This window comes from Meleagris gallopavo, chromosome 1 (genome assembly GCF_000146605.3).
Source record: "Meleagris gallopavo isolate NT-WF06-2002-E0010 breed Aviagen turkey brand Nicholas breeding stock chromosome 1, Turkey_5.1, whole genome shotgun sequence".
Taxonomy (NCBI): domain Eukaryota; kingdom Metazoa; phylum Chordata; class Aves; order Galliformes; family Phasianidae; genus Meleagris; species Meleagris gallopavo.
This window is the reverse complement of record NC_015011.2, coordinates 77,019,646-77,034,880: the sequence shown is the minus strand read 5'-3', so window position 1 is coordinate 77,034,880 and position 15,235 is coordinate 77,019,646.

Genomic DNA, 15,235 nt, shown 5'->3' with positions numbered 1-15,235 from the left:
GCATTTGGAGGAGAACAATCTGGTGCCTTCTGGCATCTCTCGCCCCTGGATCTTTTTCCCTTCCACTCCCCCTTCCTTATTTTAAAGTTTGAATATTTTGATAGAACCAATATCTCCTCACTGGTCTGTACAAGTACTGTTGGAATTCACTTCAGTGTAGCAAGATAGAAAGTAGTGGAAAAAAATGCAATTGAAGAAAGGGAAATAAAGGTAAAATATATATAATTTTGTGTTATAGAACATTTGCAACACATACAGAATCAGTCAAAACATTTTTCTGTTTTTACTTTTGCTACTAGCATTTTAATTCCATTTTAAATACACATTTTTTTATTTCTTTCTGATTTCTTTTTTCCTTATTCTTGATTTTCCACTGACTTTACTGAATTGCTTTGACAACTCAAGATTCTTTATAAACTGGCACATCTTTGTCCAGATCCTAACAAATATATATATTATACATAAAATATGTATTGGCCATGTGCCTACAGTCAGTGGCACAGCTTCCATCAGCACACACCGCTCTCTTCCTGTCCTAATTGAAAGTACAGTCCACAACTTAATTTCCCACTAAGAGAGCAATATGCCTTAACACCCATTCTAATGGAGATTTTGTAAGGACCCTCAACTACCAGTATGATATGAATCAATACAAACATCCTCACCTCACCCTTCAATTTTATTAAATGAAGGAAAATTGATCTATCTCCAAAGCTACTCTCTAGGCTTACTAACCTTCCCTGCCCTGGATTTAAAGAAATAGTGCGTATGTCTACATTGCCCTCTATCAAACACAGTCAATTTGTCATGTGTGCCTTGCGTTCATGTGCATTTAACCTTTGCAGAATATGCATTTTTAGTCAGTAGCAATAAAGTATAACGTTTTCCAACCAGTGGTTTTGCAATTTATCCTAAGAGTAGAAAAGCTAAACATTCTTTTTTTTGTTTCATCAGGAAGCAAAATTCTGCAGCCTGACCCTGCCTTGGTTTCCTGTGGTCAGAAGCCTCCCTCTATCGACCAATGATGTCACTGTCTAAGAGAAGGAAGGTCTTGTTAGAATCAAGGACAGGAGCCAATCTGCCAGGGGACTGGGTCCAATTGCAAAATGACTTTGAAAATGCAAACAAACAACAACAGCAACAACAACAACAAAAAACAACTGTGCAGTTTTGAATTGTTCCCACATTGTCTTATTTTTGTTAATCAAATGTACAATGAAGGAAATCATCCAGCAGGCCTACCGGATTAAGTTCTGCTTGTTTGTACAGCATAAACTGCCTCCTGTCATTGTATCACCATTCCTAACCATACTGAGGACTGGAATGACTTTGGCCTACATATTTCTCATGTGAAAGGCCTTCCAGTAAGGGCTGTGGAAAACTGAATTGGTCAGATTTAGCATTCAGGGAGGAATGAACAATGTTGGCTGTACAAACACAGCTGTCATTTAAAGTCACTCTGGAGAACTAGGATAAATTTACTGACCTCCATTTTATAGTTGTATATAGTATATATATGTATAATGTACAATATATTTTATAATTTCATATATATATGTATTTTATAGTGTGATGCTCACAGTATACACCGATATGTACACTCATTTTGATGCCTACATAAATAACATAACAAGAAAAAAGCCCCAAGCAATTAAACAGATGAATGCTCTGTATTTATTTTTTCTGAACAGGTTTATCAGGGAAAAAATAAATATGCAGGACTGTATTTCTTTACAAACTCTGGTATACTAGACAACTGAGAAGCAAACTCAGGCAGGACCTCTTCTCAAACATGCATTGACCTGAGTCATTGTGATGATAGAACAGATCCTCACTCCATGGAAGTTAAGACGGTGCCATTAGATTCAGTGCAGCAATGATGAGGTACTACAAGTGGATTCCTGACTTGCCTGTGAAGAACACCCAAAGTTCAGGGCTTTGCCATATGTACTGACATGCTGATTTATTAGTAAAACTTAGGGGTGCTCAGGAGAACTGAGTGAGCTATGCTGTGTTGCTATTTTGAGTTATTAGGAAAGCTGCAGTGTGCACCCAGAGACTTTACCAGGGTTGCTCAGAAAGTGCAACTGGGGAGCATGAATTAAGAAAATGTAGAGAGCGAGCAAGCTGAGGAAAAGAGGTGAGTTTGAGCATATTTCTAGGCTTACAAGACTACAGCCATGGGAATAATTAAAAAGCACACTTTTTGGACAATTTATTTTTGAAACTCTGCAAAATTTGTCAAATCATTTATTTGATGAGCATTATTTGACCAGCTGTATGGGGAGCCACGCTGGAGTGCTGTAATGAGTGCTCTGGAATGCGAACAGCATTAATGTGCCTGTGATAGCTGGATAATTCCTTTACCCTGCTCACTTTTGTGGTTTGCCTGTAACTATGGTCGTGCTTGATTACTGTTATGATGTGAGCTCTGAGTTCTCTCTCTCCTTTGGCCTTTCCCTCTTGGCAGCTCCAGCAGAGCGAAGCCCTGATTAGAACTACAGTGTATCATTTGATCTTCAGATGGCTATAAAAGGTCTGTTTGAGTGGTCATCCTGCTCCTGTCCCAAATGGATGGTCATGCATGCTGCACATCACCATGCTTCTGGCATGATTTCAGCAAAACTGGCCAGAGCTCCTTCCAGAGCTAAAACAACACAAGGTAAAGAAGCAATTCCATTTAATGCCCCTCAAACCCTTTTTTTTTCAACTCTCAAAGTTAATGGGAACTTTAAAACAGAGAAGGCTTTAAAGTGATGAGGGAGAAGTCCCATTCCACTGCTTGAATTTGCAGCTGGGTTTGTTACCATCAGGTGTGATATGAAGTCAGCATTTTCCTTGATGACTTTTTCCTTTGCCATTGTTGTGATCTGGCACTGCAGACTGGAGCCTCACTCCAGATTTTTAAAGGGAACTGTTATTTTCCTCCAGGATTTTATTCCTTGTCTCTTGCTAAATGGATTTTGTTATTTTTGTAGTTTCTCAAAAAAGGTGAATTTGATAAAATCCAGATATTTGGAACCAAGATGGAGAGCTCAGATAATAGCAGTTTTACTGCAGAAATAACAGAGGTTTAAATACTCATGCTATTAAGTAAAGTCTAAAGTCATGCGCTCCATCCTTTCATGCATGGGATATTTCAGAATTTTGATGCCCTTTATTCAGACACTTTCTCTATTCAGGTGCTGGTGGTCTTGCCATGAGACATGGAAAGAGCCATCTGGGCATGGAAACATCAAAATAGTGACTTCAGTCTCTCAGTAACTAAATGGACCTTACTCTGATCAGAAGGCACATGCTCTTGAACACTAGCATGTTCAAGTGCTGGAGACATAATTGTTTCTTCCATCTATTATGCAGTTCATAAAAGTCAATATTTTAAGAATAACTCTGCTCAAAGATGAGGAAGAGAATGAATTTCTGTGCTGCTTGCACAGCTGCTGTCTTCAGATACTGATGTTATCAAGGGCTGAATTTCATAATGCAGAAAATCTTCACATAGTTAGATGCCTCCTTTTTTGCTAAGTGTAAGTATCCTCTAGAGATGCTTGGCATGGGAACAGTACTATTCATTGCTCTATTATCCGTATTCATTATTCTAATAGTGTTCAAATGGTGGATTTCAAGTCAAAAGCTGAAATTTCATTCCCAGTTCTCAGATCAGCTCATTTTGAATACTTTGAATTAAATCAGTTTATGGTTGTGTCCTAGTAGAAAAGAAATATTCCTTTGCTGTTCTGTCATACTGTCCTTTAAGATATCGCAATAAATTTTGCATTAGCTCTCGTAAATCTGATCTCAATTTGAAAATGATTAATAGAATTAAAGATTCTATTAATCTTTAGAGATTAAGAATTGAGACACTGAATTAGCCCCTTTAGCTTCTTTTTTCCCAATATATATTTTTGTGAAATTAATTGCTTCTAGAAAAGGTAGTTCTTTAAAAATATCATGATATCAAATAATTAAATATGCAGCATTTGGAATGCTCATCTCATTTTTGGTTTTGACAGTTTTGATAGGTCAGCTGATCTGACTGTTCTTCAAATCAAGAATTTTCCATATAATTAAAAAAAAAACAAACAGGAAATTTTTTTCAGAAAGATTATTATCTAAGAAAAAAAATGTGGCTTACAAGGTGCTACATAGAAAAGTCATTCAGCACCGATATAAACCGATATCAACAGTTTGTTTAACTTTATATGCAGATAATCTAGTTACACCATCATTAACATTAACACTTCAATGCGTGAGCATAGCTTATAAGTATCAACAGGTCCTTCTTACTGTCAGTGAATTAATTAGGATTTTTCAGGGTTTTCTTCTGGTGGTTTTTTTTAAATTATATTGCAAGAACCCTGCTTCAGCTCAGTCCAAACATTTGTGAAGAAGTTAAATTCTACGTACTGAAATGTCCACACAAACACAAAACCAAACACCTTTTTTATTAGTGTTCAATTGCACTTACATTACACAAAGTCATATCCAAGAGTTCTGCCAGATGTCAGGAAACAAAAAGGTACACACTGCCCACAAAGGTGGGCAGAGGGCTAAGACATCTGTGTTGCAAAGTCGAAGGCCAACCACAGAAATACCTTGGCAATAGTCTTCACCTGAGGTGATCAGATGTCTCTCCTGGAATGCACATCCAGCAGTGCAGCAAGAACAAGGACTTCATTTGACGAAGTATGCTGAATCTCTGCTGATATGGCCAGTGGTTTTCTTTGGCATTTCTGCCTCATTCATTTTCTAGAGACACCTCCTAAAAAGCAAAAGTGGAGGGATAGGAGGCTTCTCTATGCCCAAACGTTCAGAGTTCTATGCTACAGTTCAGAGACTGCTATTTCAGCTTGACCTGAAAGCTTCAAAGTCAGGTTGTAAAGGGTGATGAGGATACCAGCAGAGCTCATCTGTTGGTTACAAGAAACCAATTCCCATCAGAAGAAATTCTAACAGACTCTGCATGGCACATACAGAGAAAAGTTATCTAAATTGCATAATAGTCTGGAGATCCCAGTATTTCAATACTCATTTTTGTTCCTAAATTAAAACACAAAAATGTAAGCATCAAAACTTCTTGCAGCACAACAGAGTGATTCAAAAATACTGATTGTTTATTTATTTAATCGATATCTTGACCAAGGGAAATCTTCTATGCAAGTCCTCAAACTGATGTTGATTACTGAATTGACACTTTTTTTTTCTTTTTTTTCTGTGAAATATCAAGTGATATTATGCTAAAGATATAACAGCACATGTTATCTGGAGAGTTCGTTGGTTGATGCCCTTCTCTCTCACAACCTCAAGTGCAAATCTGTGCCAGAATGGCAGCTGTCATCCAGAACCCGTCATGGTGATCAATTTTTCATCAGAAACTGCAGGATGTGGAGAGTAGGGTAGCTCACAAGGAACTTGACTCACAGGACAGAAACTTGAAACTTTGAAGAAGCAATGATCTGAGAAGAAAATGCAATTCAAAAATCTACTGAACTGAGGTAGCAAAATTTATAGATAAAACGTTCCCAGATGGACAGTCATACTTGCATCACCATCTGCTATAGCAGCAGCTCCCAGACTTCTCTCGTTGTCTGGGAACATGTGAAAAATGGGATAAGCACAATAGAGTTCTTTCAATATATATCACTAACATCCTCGTACTTCCTATCACACAGACCTTTTGATGGGATGAAAATACCTCTAGGAAAAGGAGAATACAAAATAGTTCCCTTTTGAGTAAGATTATGATGAAGTTGAGAGTAATAAGTGTGGCTGAAAGGGGAGAAATGTCTTTTCTAAAGCTAAGACTTGTAACATGCAAATTACATGTGCTTAGGCTCCTCTATTGGATCTGATGTCCTATTATGTCAGATTCATTCAGTATGAATTTTCAGATATTTAGAATTCCTTTTCTGTTCTCTAGTTATGTTAAGCTTGAGGTCATTATATGGCTTCAGAAGTAGATTTATTGAGGTGCAATCCTACCTTTTTAGCATAATCCATACAATATAACCTTCAAGAAACTTATGCTGCTTATGCAGCTCCTTGCATCTCATTCATATAGGACATCTAACAAGACAAACCAATGTAAATAAAGAGGGCATATTTTCATACACAGAGGGGGATGCAATGATCAGTACCAGAGATGTCTCAGAGAATGCATGGGTGAAGGAAGTACTCCAGAACTATGGAGATAGGAGTGGAAGAAGCTGCCGCTGGAAGAGCAAAATCTGTTTCATGGGAAAAACATATTTTTTGACATTTTTGTTCATTTAAGACTTTAAAAGCACACATTTCTGGGTGTTTATATTACAGAAAATGCTATATCAAAGACATGGTCAAAGTGTTGCCTGCTAGGCAACTGTTGTCTTCTAGTTGTCTGTCAGTAAAGAAAACATCTCTTCAAAGTGTTTTGGATGTAGCCAGGCAGGAACAGAGTTGGAGCTTTATTAATGTTTCTGTTAGTTTCTTCTTTATTCTCCTCTTTTCCAAAATCCCCACAGTCCTGCCTTCCATCAATTGACAAGGAGTGAGCAGATCATATCGTTGAATGTTTTTCTCCATTATGTGAGTCCCTCACATGATGTTGGCATTTTTGACATGTGATGGCTACTCCTCTGATCATGGGAGGAAGGCAGGAAAGGGAAAGCAGCTTTCCCGTATGAGGTGATGGAGCTGAGTCCATGCTTCACTTTGGTTATCTGATAGAGAATGGGGAGTGGAACTCTGTGAAACAGGGCAGCAAGGAAGGCTTCTGTAGAACATGCTTTGGGAAGAAAGACTCTGGAGGGAGAGAGCAAGAGGCTCGTTATTCACAATTTGAAAACCTGTTTATCCAGTGCTCAAGAATCCAACTTAAATACAGAAAGTGCAACCTGAACCCCAGTCAGCTTTTCCAATTTCTTCTATATTTCTTCTCTAACTTGCATGGACTCTTGATTTTCTCAGAACATGTATAAGAGAACTGGCATTCCTTGTATCAGAACTTGAGGGCAAAATCAGCTCCTAGATGCTTTCAGTGTTCTCACTATGAACAAAAAATCTGTTTGATACAGTAGGCTTTACTAAAACTGTTTTCACCTTGGCTTGCTTGTGGCATCATTTTGCCAGTCTGCTGTCTAAAGAAATAGCACTCTTTAACTCACAAAGATACTTGCACATCATATTTCTATTTTGATTGCATGTGTCACAGGATCTGATTTACTGCTGGACAGAAGCTTGACTGAGATCAGCACAGATCAATTGAGAGTTGTCCTGGTGAGCATCATCCCTCCACACTTACGCAAGACTTTAGGACAAGTGTGACCTGTTTAGCATGAATGTGAGTCATGAGCATTGGCTCAAATTGGCTCCTCATATCTTTGAGATGGATGATGAAGATCCAATTGCAGGCCAGTTGATAACTCAGCTACAGCAGGGCCAGTAAAGCACTTAGTTAAAGCTGAAATGAATTAATCAGGGAAGCATCTGAGAAGTCCATCAGGGTGCATACACAAGTATTCACTGCTGTATCAGCTTTCCACCCAGACACATTTATTTAAGTTGTGACTACCTGTCAGAAGGAAATAGTAGTAACATTTCCTGAGGCATCACCTGGTAAGGTCCTGGTTATCCTGAAATAATGTACCTTTCTTTACAGATCAAGATCTGGATGGGAGTACATGTTTTTGCAGAAGACCAGGAGTACAGTGCAAAAGAAAAGGCATCAGTACCTAGGGTATGGAATTAGGAGGTCAGAGTAAGGATGCTGAGAATTTTTACTTATCTCTGGGTCAGTGAAGGAATTCCTAGAAAACTTTACCTCTGACTTGTCTATGAAAGTGGTACAATTAATGCCTCTTTGTTATGCTTTTGTTATGTATTTTATTGTAGTGTCCACTCTATCATTCTATTTACTGATCATCACTGTTCTTGTAGAGGATGTCTTCCTTCAGGTCTTACTTTGGTCCTTCCCCTCAGCATGCTTACAAAGTCATTCTAATTTCACATGTGCTACTTTGTGCCAGGAGTCTGAAAATTTTGATGCTGACCCCTTCACTAAATTGTCTGATTTTCTCACTTTAAATCAACCTACATTATTTGCTTAAGTAATAATAATAATAATGATAATAATAAAGATGGATCTCTTCCTCACTTTATCTGATGGGAATAAAAACTTTGGGCTGATTCAGAGAATCTGCATTTTTGCTTTGGAAATTTAGTTTTCAGTTGAGAAAAAAAAATCAGACATGAAATGGCAAAAGGGCAAATTTCTCAAATCACTTTTAAATCTCTTAGAAGTTTCATGTTATTGGCAATACTAAAAAGGAGTGCAATTATTTGTCATTTGTATAGAGACATGCTAACTTGAGCAATGATAACTTACCTATTGCAAGGACTGCTTACACAAGCAAGAGATAGCTCTAGCACCAATATTGGGACTGTGAGCATCTGGATCAAGTCCAGCTAAATGTTAGTGGACCAATTAGGCTGCATATGATTGTCAACTTCTTCAGAATTTAGCATTGCAATACAATGAAGGTATTCCTCACACTTCCTGTGAAGACTTTGTGGGTCCAAGAATATCTGAAACATACAAAATTAAAAATTACTAGAGCCATGAGAAAGCTCTAGCAGTTGGATGGTGAAAATTGTTTAAATTGCTCTGTGGTATAATGGGGAAGTTTTCTTTGGCTATCACTGACACTGCAAGAGTTTCTTGAAGGACTACTTTATAGGAACATCTGGGTTCACTGTAGTAATTTCATCATCAGCTTTCTAGCAATATTTGCAAAGCGAGTTGTCTCTATGGTTCCAGAATGAGTCACATAAAAGAGTGCTGAGCTTGCCCTGTGCCAGATCCTCCCATGTGTGACTGATCCCCTTCTGCTAGCTCACACATCAGACCCCATTTCATGGCTTTTCCTAATCTTTCATGGTTTAGTCACATCACAATATTCTTTTACTTGCATGGCAAAAATACCATCTGCAGGAGCTTTCCAGTGTCCTGTGATTGAAAATAAGATACAGCAGAGATTCAGTGTGGGTCTAACATGCATGTGAGGATAACACAAAAGACGGCCTTCTCACAGCTTTCACAGCAGGTCATTTTGATTGACATATTTGTAGAGGCTACAGGGTGGATTGTAGATTCAGCTGGCATGTCAAACCAGATGGGAGAATTCCACTGACTAATTAAAAAAAAAAAAAAAAAAGCGCACAATTCTATGGCTTTCTCTGCTTTTAACAGATGAATGACAAAATTAAATATTTCGCCACAATCTCCTTTTCCTTCTGAAGGACACCTCTATTCCTATCATCACCTTTCTCCCCTCACCATTTTGTGTATTTCACTAATCTAATCTATATGGATATCACTTCAGCTTCTTCTATCTTATGGCTCTTCAACATAACAATCACTGTGTTTCTCTTCTGTGAACTGTCTTAATTGCTCTCATTACTCTATGACCACAGATGTTCCTAGTACAGGAAGAGTAACACATGATGGACAAGGCTTGACAGCACATGCAGTAGAAGGGGCTAGTGAAATTTTCTATCCCAGTGTGGAATGAAAAACACAAGATCAAGTCATAGAATGAACAAGCCTTCTGGCATTAGGGGTTTGACAGAGTTCTCTTGCTATTTTGGGAGCTTGAAGAACAAGATGGAGTCCATAGAAGTTTCTTTTCTTTTTTTTTTTAAATTCTTATCCTATATTTTTTTCCTTTTGATGATTCAGTTAAGGAACAGAAACATGTTTTCTTAGCTCAAAGGAAACCTTTGTGAGTGTCAGAGACAAAAGACCTGCCCCAAATGCTGGGCTGGTACAAGTAGTTGCCCTATATTATAGCTTTCAGAGCAGCAAAACCTTTCATTAAGGTTATGTTTGGACTTTTATTATAATCTCCTGTTTCAGTGCTTGGTCTCAGCTCCGGAGGTAAAATTTTTTAGAAAGTTTGACCACAATTCCATTGTATGTTTCCTGGCTACGCAAGTGAAAGAAGTTTCCCATTCTGTGATGTGTTTAGATGCTTTGTGCTCAAGGAATGCAGCAAAAATAAAATACAAAAAGGAGTTTTGAAATGTGAAACTAATCCTAAACCATACTAAAATAATTGCCTATAGCAAAAGCGATTCCCTGTTCTAAAATTTAGCCTTTTACCTGCTTGGTGCACTTGACCCTGGACCAGTAAAAGAGGATCTGTACATAAATAAAGGAGAACACATCACCTACATCATTAAATGCAAAAGAAAAAAAAAAAAAAAAGTGTTTTAAAAAAATCCTGAACATTGGAGCCCGGGTTGTTCAAAATATACAGAGATTTTCTTGGCTGCAGACTAAACAGAAGTACCTTGTTTACATTATTTTTGGCAGGGTGGCAGGTGTATGGTAGAGCTGACTGCAGATCTCCTGGGAGAAATAAAGTGCACAAAGGCTTCCTGTGCCTCTGGGAAGCCCAGTGGGCCAGCCCTAGAGCTGGAAGGAGTTACAGAGGCCGGCTTCTCCAGGAGTGACCAAATGCACTTGCTACCAGTCTTCAGCTGCCCTCCAACACATCCCTGCTGTACCAACTGCCACTTGGGACCGTCACCAGCTGATGACAGGCATGGTAGCAGCCATTGCTCTTCTGAAAAAGATTGAGTGGCACCCAGCCACCTCACTGTGCCTGCCAGGGTTACCTTCAGGGTAACAAATTTAGACACAGATGCCATCGACTCAAACTTGCGGCCTAAGTATTTGTGCGGATTTGTCCCCCAAAGCCGATGACTGTCCCAAAGCCGTGTCATGCTAACAACTTCCCAGCGATTTCAAAACCTGTGAGGGTTTTGCAGAGTCCATAAGCTCCACAGGAGGGAGCCTTTACCTACATTTAGAGGCTGCACCTACCTACTGAAGGTGCTTATCACCTACACGAATGATTGGGAACTATGTATTTTTTCTGCAAAAGTATTGGATCAAATGGCTTTACACACTTGTCAGTGAAAGCAGTCCAGATCCTGGCACTCAAGTCTGGAAAGCTCTGGAAAGTTTGTGAAAAATTTACACACACACAGAGTAACATTACTGATTGTTTTACAGTGAAATTACAATCTCAGCATCCTTTTAAAATTAGAAATACTGCTGCCCTGTTTTCCCCCATGACTTTATGAAAGCAATTTAACTTTACTGGTTCGACCAGATGATCTTAGTGAAAAGAAAAGGAAAGAAGGCCGCCTGTTTCTGTGATTCTATGATATAAAAGTGAGTGAGCACTGATAGTCACTTGAGACGATGCAGGGATGTGTGTAGCAGCAATGACAGAAGAATGCACACTTGAACACTGAGGCCTTCCTGATCAGAGATGAGAGAGAATTAAGAGCACATTTACAAAGGGTCTTCAAGTAGGTTCAGCTGGGGAACAGGTCCAGAGAAAACATGGAGCTTATGGAACATTAATATCTGTGACGTTTAACATGTAACATTCCTGGTGGAGGACACCTTGACAATACTGCTTCCAGAAGATTCGAGAAAGATTATAAACCTACTTGTTTTGAGAGCAAAGTTCACATCCTACCTCTTCAACTGAGATTTCTTTAAATTTATTGGCATAATAATAATGGAAAATTCATTTGTATACACATTCTTGCTGTGAAATGGAGGACGGCTTAATGGCTCATAAATTCATTAGTCAGTGCAAAGATTATTTAAGGGGAACTTGTAAAGTGGTTCTCCATTTCTAGTCTATCTAAATGTTGATCTCCTTCATAGATGATCTGAAGTTCCTTTTTTATTTAACTAATATGTATAGTATATAAAAATGCTCTGTTCCTATTTTAAGTGCAATTATCAGTGGAGGTGTCCATACTGGGAAATTTATAGTGACTTGACAGTACAAAACAGGTTCCTCAGACTCTCCTTGGAATAGATTAAAACAGAGAAAGTCCACAGGCACAGCTGGGTGGTCACTGCAATAATCAAGCATAGCTTCTGTCTTATCAGACTACTCTGACAGCCAGTATCTTGCTTCCTCAGGCATCCTATTGTGTGCGCTGATAACTAAGCAGAACAAAAGTGGTATTTCTCTCCCTAAAAGGCCTCTCCTCTTTCCTCTCTCATTTCTCCACCTGCAGCTACTCCTCTGATAGTCAATTCTCCTTCAGCGGAGCACTTTCTATCAGATCATGTTTTGCCGGATGCCCCTAAGTCTAGTGTAACCCCTGCCCTATGGTGATGGATTGAATAAAGGCACTAATCGTTAAGCGAAAGTTACACCAGACATTGTATGGAGTGAAAGGAGGGGGCACACTTTTGTTCCTCTAGGGCTTGGCAGATTTCACAACAAAACAGCTGGCTGTGAGACATGGGTGCTGATGGAATACATTAATTACTGTCGTCAAGGTTTTAGACACACTTGTGTGCTGCTGGTAATACCAGCATGAAGGATTATTGGCGAAATCGCCTGCAAGAAAAGAAAAAAAAGTGGAGTAGAAAAGAAAGGAAGGAAATTGGAAATAAGGCTGTCAGGTTCAGGTTCATGCTGCATTTGCATGGGCAGTCCAGTCTGCTTGGGCCAGTGCATTCCTTGACCTCCCCGTGGTTTCCACAACAGATACATGGAGTTTTTCTGAACACAGTGTCCCTATCATTATGAGTGTTTATACAATAGCAGAAGTCTACTGGGTGATTCATACTGACAGAAATGAGAGTCAGACTTTCCCTGGCATATAGATTCATGGCAGCTTGGCTGCACTCCTTAAAAACAGCAAAAAGTGAGGAATGTATTTGTGGACTTTGTTGCACAATGAAAAGATCACAAATTGAATTTGGCTTGTTGTTGGCTCCTTCTAGCAAAATCTGACTTGCCTATTTGGTAAATCATACATAAATTTATAGAAGCATTATCCAACTAAGTCACAGAGTATTTGCATTCAGTTTGCTCCTCATAAGTCAGCAATGGTTAGTAGCTTACAGTGATGTTCACTGTAGCCTGGTTCTGCTCACTTGCTCACAAAGTCTGACCATCTCATGTCTTCCACATATATTTTCTTTCGCATGAAGTAGCTAAGTTGGTAGAATTATAGAATGTCTTTGGTTGGAAGAGATCTTAAAAATCGTTTTGTTCCAATACCTGGCTGCAGTCAGAGTTGCCGCCACCCTCTGGATCAGTTTGCTCAGAGACCCATCCAACCTGGCCTTGAATGCCTCTAGAAATAGGTCAAACTCAAGCTCTCTGGGCATCCTGTTTCAGTACCTCAACACCCTCTGAGTAAAAAAAATCCTTCCTAATGTCTAACTTAAATTTACAATCTTTTAATTTAAAGACATTACCACTTGTCCTATCATTATTAGATTGTGTAAACAGTTGCTTCCCTTCCTGCTACTAAGCTCCCTTCAAGTACTAGAAGGCCACGATAAGGTCTCCCCAGAGCTTTTAATGGCTTTTACCCCTCCTGTGCTCCATCCTTGAAAATAGTTGTTCACAAATGTACATACTGCCAAAAAGTGATGACGTGAATAAAGTGTGATTGTGAAGTGAGAGCTATCTTTCTCTGGTAAGATAGGGCTTATAAAAGTCCAGTAAAGAGACATGATCAAATTTTTCAGTTGAATATCTGATTGCAAGTGTATACATTCCATTTGAAAAATTCACAGGTAATGTATTTATGTCGAGTATTGAAGAACAAGCTGAGTTGCAGCTGGTTTAGTAGTCAAAGTAATTTCCTGAGTCCTTTTTGCGTGTTCTGCCTCATTTCTACTGAGATCTTGAAATAATATGAGGAAGTATTTTTATCTTCAGTCTTTACGGGAGAAAACTGAAGCAAGGTTACATATGCAAAGTCATTGAATCAGCCAGTGGAAGAACTGGGAATAAGTGTTCTAAAACACTTTAATGTTTCAATACTTCAATAGTGCATTTAGCACTATTCTCTGTTAAATATCATGCCTATCTCTAAGTTTAGAGGTAGGAGAGTAGTCCCACTGTTCTAGTGCAAGGCATCGGTTCCTGGCAAGACTGAAGGGAGCTGCTCACTTTGCAGCTCAGGGCAAAGGCATCTCCATGGCTCTGCAGATGAGTTCAAGGCCAAGCTGAGCAGCCCCTTCATATGCACCAGGGCAGAGGTCAGGCCACAATACTCCAACAAGTCATTAAGAGAAAAAGCAATTGACTTTTTTTTTGCTTGCATTAACTTTGCTGATCTCCTGGCCTGAAGTGTTTATTTTGAAAAAGATTCTGTCATTGCTACTGCACCAAGGAGACAGAATAATGCCATTAGTATTGTTTGTTTTGGTTGGAGGAAAAGCACTCTGAGCCTTTAACAAATATCCTCTTGTTAGAAATTGGAAACATATAATTAGGACAGACTCTCCAGTTATTTTAACGAGATTTCAGTTTCCTCTCTCTCTCTCTGCCGCTCTCCTTCCCAGTTTTAATGAGATACCAATTTCCTCCCTTCTCATTTGCAGATGCCTTTCCAATAAAACAGACAGCTTTGATTTTCATCTTAGCATGCTTTCTTAGCCTTAATTTATTCATCTACACAAGTTGCCCACCACACTCTCCATGTGCTAAACGACTGTTAATCGCTGAAAAATTAACAAGGTGTTTAACGCCCCCTCCTCTCCCCCTCCCCCCAAAAAAGCCTAAAAGGTTTTTTTCTTGTTAGATGGAAAGACTTGTATTTTTCTCACATGCCCAAAGTTCTATTAATACTAGGCACCAAGAGCAGCACAGGACAGCATTTTGCAGCTTCAGTCTGTCTTTCCTGGACTACACTGCTTCTGCTCCGCAGCTACTACTCTGTCTTCCCCAGCCATCTCCCCCAGCCTTCTCTGTAAGCAGGCAAGAAATCCTACACTTTCCTTTGTAAAGTTGACTCTAGGCCAGTTTATTTTAATTGCAGAAATGCTGTCAGTTTGTGGGCAGCCAGGAAGATTTGTAGGTGTTGAAGGCATGAAGAGAAGCTTCTTTCTCAGTGTAACTGATTCTGTATAGGTAATTCCTCCCTTGAGGTTTTGGGAGATGCAGCCTTGGCAAGTTTGGTCAGTAAACTGTTTATTTATGGATGTTTATTTTTATTTCACTAAAATAGCTCTTTAAGAGTTGCAGAAATCCTGAAAATTAGCATGGAGTAGGGATCATATTGTGGCAAAAAATCTGGGCTTTGTATTTTATTCAGCCCAGCTACCAGAAGAGATTTTCTGAAGGTATGGCATTTCCATTACCTGAGATGTGCCATCACAGAATGCTAATTCACTAGTTCTTATTTTTGCAGAAGT